The sequence below is a fragment of the Octopus bimaculoides genome, chromosome 26 (genome assembly GCF_046866305.1).
Source record: "Octopus bimaculoides isolate indiv1 chromosome 26, ASM4686630v1, whole genome shotgun sequence".
NCBI classification, from domain to species: Eukaryota; Metazoa; Mollusca; class Cephalopoda; order Octopoda; family Octopodidae; genus Octopus; species Octopus bimaculoides.
The window spans coordinates 5,135,639-5,145,638 of NC_142953.1; the positions used below are offsets into that span (position 1 = coordinate 5,135,639).

Sequence of the window (10,000 nt, forward strand, 5' to 3'; positions counted from 1 at the left end):
TAATAATAATAATGAGAAAGTCATAAAAATCAAGAATTTCTATTAAAAAAACTTCATTTCTGTATTATGTGTATTCATGTCCCAAGGTTAGGCAATTCAGTCCTAAACGTGAGGCAAACTGGGACATAGACAGACATAACAGAAATGAAGTTTTTTTAATAGAAATTCTTAATTTTTATGACTTTCTCATTATTGTTATTATAAGACATGGTAGGAAAACAATTTTCCACCATGTGTAATATTTAAAATAAAAAATTTTATGGCGGGGTAGTGGTACAAAAGGAAGTCTTTCCGATATATCTGATGTATGTTAGTATGTATGTGTGTGCAACCACCAATTTCTCTTATATTTTAGGGCAGTGAGCTGGCAGAACCGTTAGCATGCTGGGCAAAATGCTTAGCTTTTCATCTGTTCTTGTGTTCCGAGTTCAAACTCTGCTGAAGTTGACTCAGCCTTTCAGGGTTGATAAATTAAGTACTTGCTGAGCGTTGGGGTAGGTGTAATCGACTTAACCCCTCCCCTGAAACTACTGTCCTTGTGGCCCAGATTTGTTTTACATAAACTTCTGATATATTCCTAATCTTCATTATCTAAAAGGTATTTGCAGAAAATATTGTTCTATTTGGGGATGGTCATTTTAAAAATACTTTTCTTGCCTAATAAACCGGGGCTGTGGAGTCAGAATCAGAAACAATTAAGGGGTAGCTGGAGTTGGAGTCTGTAAAACTATACCGACTCTGACATCTTTATTCTTTAATATAAACCAGTTACAACATATAGACCTACTCAAAGTACAAATGTATGCATATGCTTTATGAGATATGTAGACCACAATCACTTTATTACATACAGAAGAATCAGAGTTGCCAATAGTAGAGGAGTCAAAGTTGAAGTTTTTGTTTCGACTCCACAGCTCTGAAATAAACACACACTATATATTTGTTCTTCACTCATTTATTATTGTTCTTATGTTATCTTATGTCCATTGTCTGGAAATCTCATGTTACGCACCTGTGACCTCTTCAGCAACAAGCGATTTCCAGACAATGGACATATGATAGAATGAGAACAATAACAAACAAGTGAAGAATGAATGTATAATGCATGTGTTTATTTGGCAAGACGAAAAAAAAAAAAAATGATTGTCCCAAAATATAAACATCTTAAGTAAACAAACATTTTTTTTTGTCTTTTGTTCTTTGGAAGTGTCGAATGTGTATTGTGTATTGTACAGACAAGAAAGTAATATTTTGAATGCAGGATAATCATGAAAACAGCAGAAAGACTGGGTTTTTTTATGCCCTTATATGATGGAAAAAGTTCTGTGGTTGTCTGCTGATGTTTTCCATTTCTTTAAATCTTGAACATTTGCAAGAATTGCATTTGATGCCGTTTTTTGCAGTAAATCTTGACTACCTAGGCAAGTATTAAACAAGCAAAAGCTTTTTACCTGGAATGTATGGTGAATTTTTTTTTAATAGGATCCCCCCCCCCAAAAAAAAACCGTGTGACGTACGTGACATCACACAAAAATAACTTTTTGACCTGAAAATATTAACTGCTAATTCCTTTGAATTTCGCCAGAGCCAGCATAACAACTCTCATAGTGTTTATTTGCAGTGACCTTGAAATTTCCAGAAAATGCTAATGAGTTTGCTAGTGTCAACAGTTCTCATTTATGTGGTGTGACGTGCGTGACAAAAGTGGATACTCTTACTCTTATACCTGTTTCAAGTCATTCGACTGTGGCCATGCTGGAGCACCGCCTTTAGTCGAGCAAATCAACCCCAGGATTTATTCTTTGTAAGCCTAGTACTTATTCTATCGGTCTATTTTGCCGAACCACTAAGTTACGGAGACATAAACACACCAGCATCGGTTGTCAAGCGATGTTGGGGGGACAAACACAGACACACAGACATATACACACACATACATATATATATATATATATATATATATATATATATATATACGACGGGCTTCGTTCAGTTTCCGTTTACCAAATCCACTCGCGAGGCTTTGGTCGACCCGAGGCTATAGTAGAAGACACTTGCCCAAGGTGCCACGCAGTGGGACTGAACCCAGAACCATGTGGTTGGTAAGCAAGCTACTTACCACGCAGCCACTTGACAAAATTAGAAAGGCAAATGAAATTCAGGAAGGAAAAATATAAATAATAAATGAGTGGAAATCAAAGACAATATGAATCTTCCCAGACACAACATAACTTGTTTCTTATGTTTTGAGTTATGTAAAGCTTTTCTTTCATCAGTCCCAAGTTAACTCTGCTGGTTACAAAAAAAAAAAAAAAAGAAAAAGAAAAGGGAATGTGTGTCATATACCATGCATGAACTTCAGGGAAACATGTCTTGTGTATATCATGTAACACACAGAACAAGCAAAGGTTTAAGCTATTTCTGAAGAGACAGCTAAATCTTATTTGACAACCATTTAGCTCTTTGCCTGTCCAAAGCATTTTCATAAATTTGTCTTAGATGTCCATGCTTGTTTTCAGACTTGTAGTTAATCCTTGTTTCATACTCATTCTGAATAATGTAAGGCTTTTCTTTCATAAGTCCCAAGTTAACCCTGGTGGTCGAAGGAAAATTGGGAATGTGTGTCATATATCGTGCATGCACTTCAGAGAAATATATCCTGTATATCACATATGATACACAGGACAGACAGAGGATTAAGTATATAAATAAATATATATATATTCCAGTTATTGAGCTGCTCTGAATTAATGTATACATGTTGTAACTAGACAGGAAATTTAAAATAAATTATCTTGCTATTTCCCTGCTGATAATCCTGTCTATCTGTTACAGCTTTTATAGATTCTTGGCTCCATTAAAATATCATATATTATGTTTGGACGCCAATAAAATATGTCCTATATGTCACAAATGACTTACAGGGCAGGCGATGGGGTTAAATTTATGAATATATTCCTGTCATTGAGATGCTCTGAATTAATATATACATGCTTTTGTAACTAGACTGGAAATTTAAAATAAATTATTTCGGTGTACTTGTTATAATCCTAGCTTTTATAGATTCTTGACTGTGTTACAGAATTGGGATTGTGTTTCATATTTGATGCCTAGATGCCTGAGTAATACATCCTCTGTGTTATATGTAATACACAAGACAGGCAAAGAGTTAAAGACGGTATTTGTTTGGAAAATAATGTATGGTTTATTGATGGAAGAAATTAATTCGTGAAGGATGGTATAAGTGTGTGTGTTAGCTCTACTGTTGTGTTGTGCAATTTTATGGTAAAGTCTTTGGAAAGTGTTCATGTGGGACAGGCATGAGCAGCTTTTTATAAGAAGTGGGCTGCATGAGCCATGGCTCATTGTTAGTGGTAGGCTGCACTACTCAAAAAACTCAAGATTAATTTTTTTATTAGGTGTGCCGTTCAGGAAGTCCTATAGGCTGCAAGTTACCCATGAATGATATAGAAAAATGTAGAAAAATTGGCATACCCCACTAACTTTGTTTCTTCACAACTTTCAGAAAAATGAATATTTTTTGATGAAATTTCCTACAGATACCTTTCAGATGGTGTTGGTACTATCACTATATTGTACTATGTTGTGAAAAAATTTCCCAAGGGTGGGGAAAGAGCAGTTTCAGATAATTTACATGAGTTGGATTTGTTTCCTCATAACTTTCAGAAATATGGGTATTTTTTTAATGAAATCTACAAATACTTTTCAGATGGTATAGATTCTGATTATTTTGGAATTTATTGTGAAAAAAGAAATGCATTGGTTGGCATGTGCATGTTCATAATGACTTACATAATTTTTTTCAAAAGTTCAAGATTCATTTTGTAGATATATATATGTGATGTGTGTCAGAATGTATGTGTATATGTTTATGAGTTTTATTTTTCATATTTACTTCTGATATAATTGTAATCTAAACCCTCTGAAAAATATTTGTAGAAAATTTCATTAAAAAATACCTCTTTTTCTGAAAGTTATGAGGAAACAAAAGTCATCTCCTGTGAATTATCCAAAACTGCTCTAACCCCACCCCTCTGAAAGAATTTTGCATCAAAAATCATGATACAATCAGAATCTATACCATCTGAAAGGTATTTGTAGAAAATTTCATTAAAAAATATCCATTTATCTGACAGCTATCAGGAAATGAAATTGGGTGGTGACTGGTGGTGGATACGGAGCACTTGTGTAAGTATGGGAGAAGATCATATAAAAATTGTGGAATTTCAAATGCAATTATTGAGGGTGTGTGGGTGGGTGGGTGGTGAAAGATGATCTGTTGTGGTAAGAAAGGGATGATGAGAGCGGCAAAGATTCCAAAAAAAAAGACAAGGTAACTTCCCATGATTTAAACTCATATATCGATTTCTTTTACACCAGATGATGAAAAATATTTACACAATTTTTGAAGTATTCTGTTATTCTATATTTGGTTTCAACCAGGGGTTGTGACCATGCTAGGGCAACCACTATTAGTAAACATTTAAAAAGCCTCCCCAGCTGGGAATTGAACCCTGGTCTTCTGCATGACAGGTCGGATACTTACTACTATACTACCAAAAATGTTTTTTTTAAAATTTACTAATAGATGTTTACATTGTAAGAATTTAGAGACTTTGAGACATGTAAAATAATTTGTTTGTAATTGTTGAACTTTTAAGCAGATAAAGCTTTAGATTTGTACATCGTATCTGAAACTCCTCTCTCCTATCCTCCAAGACATTTTTCACCACAAATTTCAATTCTATCAGAATCTACACTGTAAAAAATTTCATTGAAAAATATTTATATTTCTGAAAGCTTTGAGGAAACAAAGTTGATTCACATAAATTATCTGAAACTCCTCTCTCCCTCCCTTGAAGACATTTTTCAAGTTGGTGGTGGGGTACACTTGTGTTGGAATGCTGATTAATGTCGGCGTTAAAATTTACATAATATTGACAAGTTTTTAAATTTAGAGTCTCATTTAAGGATTTAATTGTCAATAAAAATAACTTCCATGCAACGTTTAAAGAGCTATACCAAAGACTGCAATGATAATAATAATAATAATAATGATAATAATAATAATAATAATCCTTTCTACTAAAAGCACAAGGCCTGAAATTTGGAGGAGGGTAAGTTGATTATATTGACCCCAGTACTCGACTGATACTTAATTTATTGACCCCAGTATTCAACTGGTACTTAATTTATTGACCTCGAAAGGATGAAAGGCAAAGTCGGTCTTGGTGGAATTTGAACTCGGAATGTAACGACAGGTGAAATACCGCTAAGCATTTCATGCAGCATGCTAATGTTTCTGCCAGCTCACCGCCTTAATTAATTATTAATAATAGTAATGATATTACTAATAATAATGGTTTCAGATTTTGTCACAAGGGTAGCCATTTTGGGGGGAGGGGATGTATCAATTACATCGACTCCAGTGTCCAACTGGTACTTGATTCATCGACCCCGAAAGGATGAAAGGCAAAGTTGACCTCGGCAGAATTTGAACTTGGAACGTAGCGGCAGATGAAATACATCTAAGCATTTCACCCGGCGTGCTAATGATTCTACCAGGTTGTCGCCTTAAATAGTGATAATAATAATAATAATAAGAGCTCTTAGAGAGTGCAAACCTCTGTCAACACAACACCAATATTCTCTCAACGATTAACCGGAGATGATTTTTAAAATGGGACTATCGGAAAGAAAATCCTTCAATGAATATCATGAGACCTTTTGGTTTTCTCCTCTCTTGAATTCCGGTCTTCGTTTAGTAATCCTGTTGTTTTAGATCGATGTATAGAATTATGTATATATTTAAGTATACTGTATAATCTCCTAATATAATAATGAGCGTTGTCTTTTTATATATTTGTGTGTATATATATATATATATAATTTTTCAAAGTAAACTATGTAATCGTTACCAATATAGCAGGAGATTTCACAGCAAAAAAGTCTAAATTAGATTCCTTAGGGATCGTTCTCCTTGTTTGTATATCCAAAGTTTTGAATTTTTACATTTAAGAAAGAGACTTGACGCCAATATCCATATGAATGTATTTAATCCGATGTTAACATTTCTGTATACAGCTATATTTGACCATTAAGTATAAGTCAAATATATCAGTTGCCATACACTTCATCAGGAATAACTTTCTTTATATATATATATATATATATATATATATAATAGTCAGAGTGAGAGGTGAAGGTAGAGGAACTAAATGGCAAAGAGAGTGTTGTATGAGTGAGAAAGGAAGGGGTGATAGATGAATAACGAAAGAGGGAGTGATAAAGCTGATGACGTTTGAAGTGTGAGTATATGTGTGTAAAAGAGAGGTATGTTTGTGTGTGTGTGCGTGTGTGTGTGTGTGTGTGTGTGTGTGTGTCTGATGGAAATGGGATGGTAATGTTCAATGCTGAAAATGTATGAGTATATGTGCGTATGTGTGTATGTGTTCAAGAGAACTATGTAAAACTTTACATATACATGTAAAGTAAAAAAAAAAATATATAAAATGTAATCCAGAATCCTTGTCCGGTATCGGATCAATCCTAAAAATTCTAATCAGTTCATGCCAGTCATGAGGCCAAACATCCCTGAAAGTTTCATCCGAATCCATTCAGCGTTTCTTGAGATATCTTGTCCACAGACAAACAAACAAACACAACTGAAAACAATACCTTTGCCTTCGTTTTAAGGTGGAGGTAATGATAATAATCATGCTAGTCTGTCTACATTTAATCAATTGCTATTATTTATTATTAAACTACCATTAATTGTTTAGAGTCTGTTGTACATGGTCTATCTTTGTAGGTCAGAGTTACAGTACATCAACAACAAAAAATCTTGTAAATCTTACACTTTAACTAAATGTGATGGTAAATATTATTGTAATGCTGTGAATGACATTATTGTGAAGTCGTAAAGTAGCAGACAGCACTTATGGTATTGTAATTGTGTGACCGGCCACTTAGGTTTTAGTGGCGTTTTGGACAGTCTTCACACCCAGTGTGTCTGCTGTTCTGAAACAGCATGTTTTTTTTTTTGTGTTGATATGTATATAAATAGGTGCAGGTGTGGTTTGTCTGTCCTTATTTGTCCCCTCTCTGTAACGCCTCCAATGGCGAATTTTAATGAAATAAAGAAGCTTGTTTCTCATTCACATGGTTCAGGGTTCAATCTCACTGCGTGGCAGCTTAGGCAAGTTTTTTTTTTAAACTGCAGCTTTGGTAGTGAGTTCGATTCCTGGATTATGTTGTGTGTGGTGGCAATAATACAAGAGGTTGTATGGTGGATGAGACTAAAAGGATTGAAGTCGGACACTTTCTTCGTCAGCCAAACCCTCATCAGCTTCTTTTTTTTGAGTTTCACTTAAAAAGGAAGGCATAGGTTAAGAGGGAGTTGCTGCCCTCCTCCAGTAATGTCGAATGAATGTGGTGAAGGTTGCTTGAGTGTATGTAAACCGCATGTAAACTTTATACATTGGTCTCTTATTCATGTATATAAAATGTGTAGTGTTATAACTTAACATCAATAACTAGTTTTGAAATCCTACTATGACTTTATGGACACACATATAATGTTATTCCACTCTCTGAGTGGTTGGCGTTAGGAAGGGCATCCAGCTGTAGAAACTCTGCCAAATCAGACTGGAGCCTGGTGTTGCCATCCGGTTTCACCAGTCCTCAGTCAAATCGTCCAACCCATGCTAGCATGGAAAGCGGACGTTAAACGATGATGATGATGATAATAATATATATGATGATGGCCGTTCCTGCTTGAAAATCAAGATGGAAAAGTGACACACCCTCAAGTGGTTATGTAAACTGATCCTTAGATAACTGGGTCTGATATTCTTTCTGCTTGTGCTTAGTAGTTTTAAATTAGAGTCACTTCATGCAATCCGTGTTTGTATCATCATCATCATCATCATCGTTTAACGTCCGCTTTCCATGCTAGCATGGGTTGGACGATTTGACTGAGGACTGGTGAAACCGGATGGCAACACCAGGCTCCAGTCCGATTTGGCAGAGTTTCTACAGCTGGATGCCCTTCCTAACGCCAACCACTCAGAGAGTGTAGTGGGTGCTTTTACGTGTCACCCGCACGAAAACGGCCACGCTCGAAATGGTGTCTTTTATGTGCCACCCGCACAAGCCAGTCCAGGGGCACTGGCAACGATCTCGCTCGAAAATCCTACAGGAGCCAGTCAGGCGGTACTGGCAACGGCCACGCTCAAAATGGTGCATCTCATGTGCCACCCGCACAAGAACCAGTCCAGGGGCACTGGCAACGATCTTACTTGGCTTGCCGGGTCTTCTCACGCACAGCCCATTTCCAAAGGTCTCGGTCCGTAGTCATTGCCTCGGTGAGGCCCAATGTACGAAGGTCTTGCCTCACCACCTCAGCCCAGGTCTTCCTGGGCCTACCTCTTCCACGGGTTCCCTCAACTGTTAGGGTGTGGCACTTTTTCACGCAGCTATCCTCCTCCATTCTCACCACATGTCCATACCAGCGCAATCGTCTCTCTTGCACGCCACAACTGATGCTTCTAATGTTCAGCTTTTCTCTCAAGATACTTACACTCTGACGGGTATTCACATTGACATTACACATCCAATATATATATATATATATATATATATATATATATATATATATATATATACTTTATTTAAAAGCAGCAGAAATATAACAAAAAAACCGTTACTCTGAGTTTCACGTTCCTGTTCATCGGACAAACAAAACTGTCCGATGAACGGGAATGTGAAACTCAGAGTAACGTTTTTTTTGTTATATTTCTGCTGCTTTTAAATAAAGCATATTACTCTACCTCTGGTATTTGAGTACTCTTTTTGCCACCTTGTTGCACATTTCATGTGCTTACTCCGGTATATATATATATATATATATATATATATATTACATGTGCGTGTATATGTATGTGACATCATCATCGTCGTTGTTTAACGTCCGCTTTCCATGCTAGCATGGGTTGGATGATTTGACTGAGGACTGGCGAACCAGATGGCTACGCCAGGCTCCAATCTGATTTGGCAGAGTTTCTACAGCTGGATGCCCTTCCTAACGCCAACCACTCTGAGAGTGTAGTGGGTGCTTTTATGTGCCACCAGCACGAGGGCCAGTCAGGCGGTACTGGCGACGGCCACGCTCGAAATGGTGTATGCAGTTAAATTTATGTCCTGTTATAGAGTGACCAATGGTCTCACACTCACAAAGCATTTAGCCTCGTAGATGACTTGTCAGGCTCTAATGGTTGAGTCTGAAGAGTTGTCTATAAAACTGACCTCTTTATGGATGAGAAACCATTGGTCACTCTCTGACTGGACATATATTTCACTGCATGTAACTACATTACTGCTCCATCCTTTAGAGTGTACTTCTTTCTTGGGTATGTGATCCACTGATAATATATTTTTTTTATTCTTTGATTTGTTTTGATCATTTAACTGCAGTCATGCTGGAGCAACACCTCAAACTTTTTTTAGTTGAGTGAATCAATCCCGGTACTTATTTATTAAGCCTGATACAAAGACAGACAAATGGATTAAGTCGATTATATTGACCCCAGTGCATAACTGGTACTTATTTAATTGATCCCGAAAGGATGAAAGGCAAAGTCGACCTTGGTGGAATTTGAACTCAGAACGTAGCGGCAGACAAAATACTGCTAAGCATTTTGCCCGGCGTGCTAACGTTTCTGCCAGCTCACCGCCTTTGGCGAGGTTTCGGTGGCTGGATGCCCTTCCTAACGCCAACCATGCCGAGAGTTTAGTTGGTGCTTTTTACGTGACACCAGCATGGGAGCCAGTCAGGTCGGCGCTGGCAATGACATGCTTGAATGGTGCTTTTTACGTGCCACCGGCATATATATTGTAAAAACAGATGTTCTCTGTGTACGACAATTTTACCATACAGGTTTCAGCTCTTATTGGTAATCACATGGAACTCCCACCGTCA

General features: G+C 36.8%; 1 protein-coding gene across 1 annotated transcript in view; it reads left to right on the forward strand.

The window, feature by feature from the left end:
- LOC106880671 (epidermal growth factor receptor substrate 15-like 1) overlaps window positions 1-10,000 on the forward strand; it is a 72,541-nt gene that overhangs the window by 9,445 nt on the left and 53,096 nt on the right. The window lies entirely within an intron of this gene.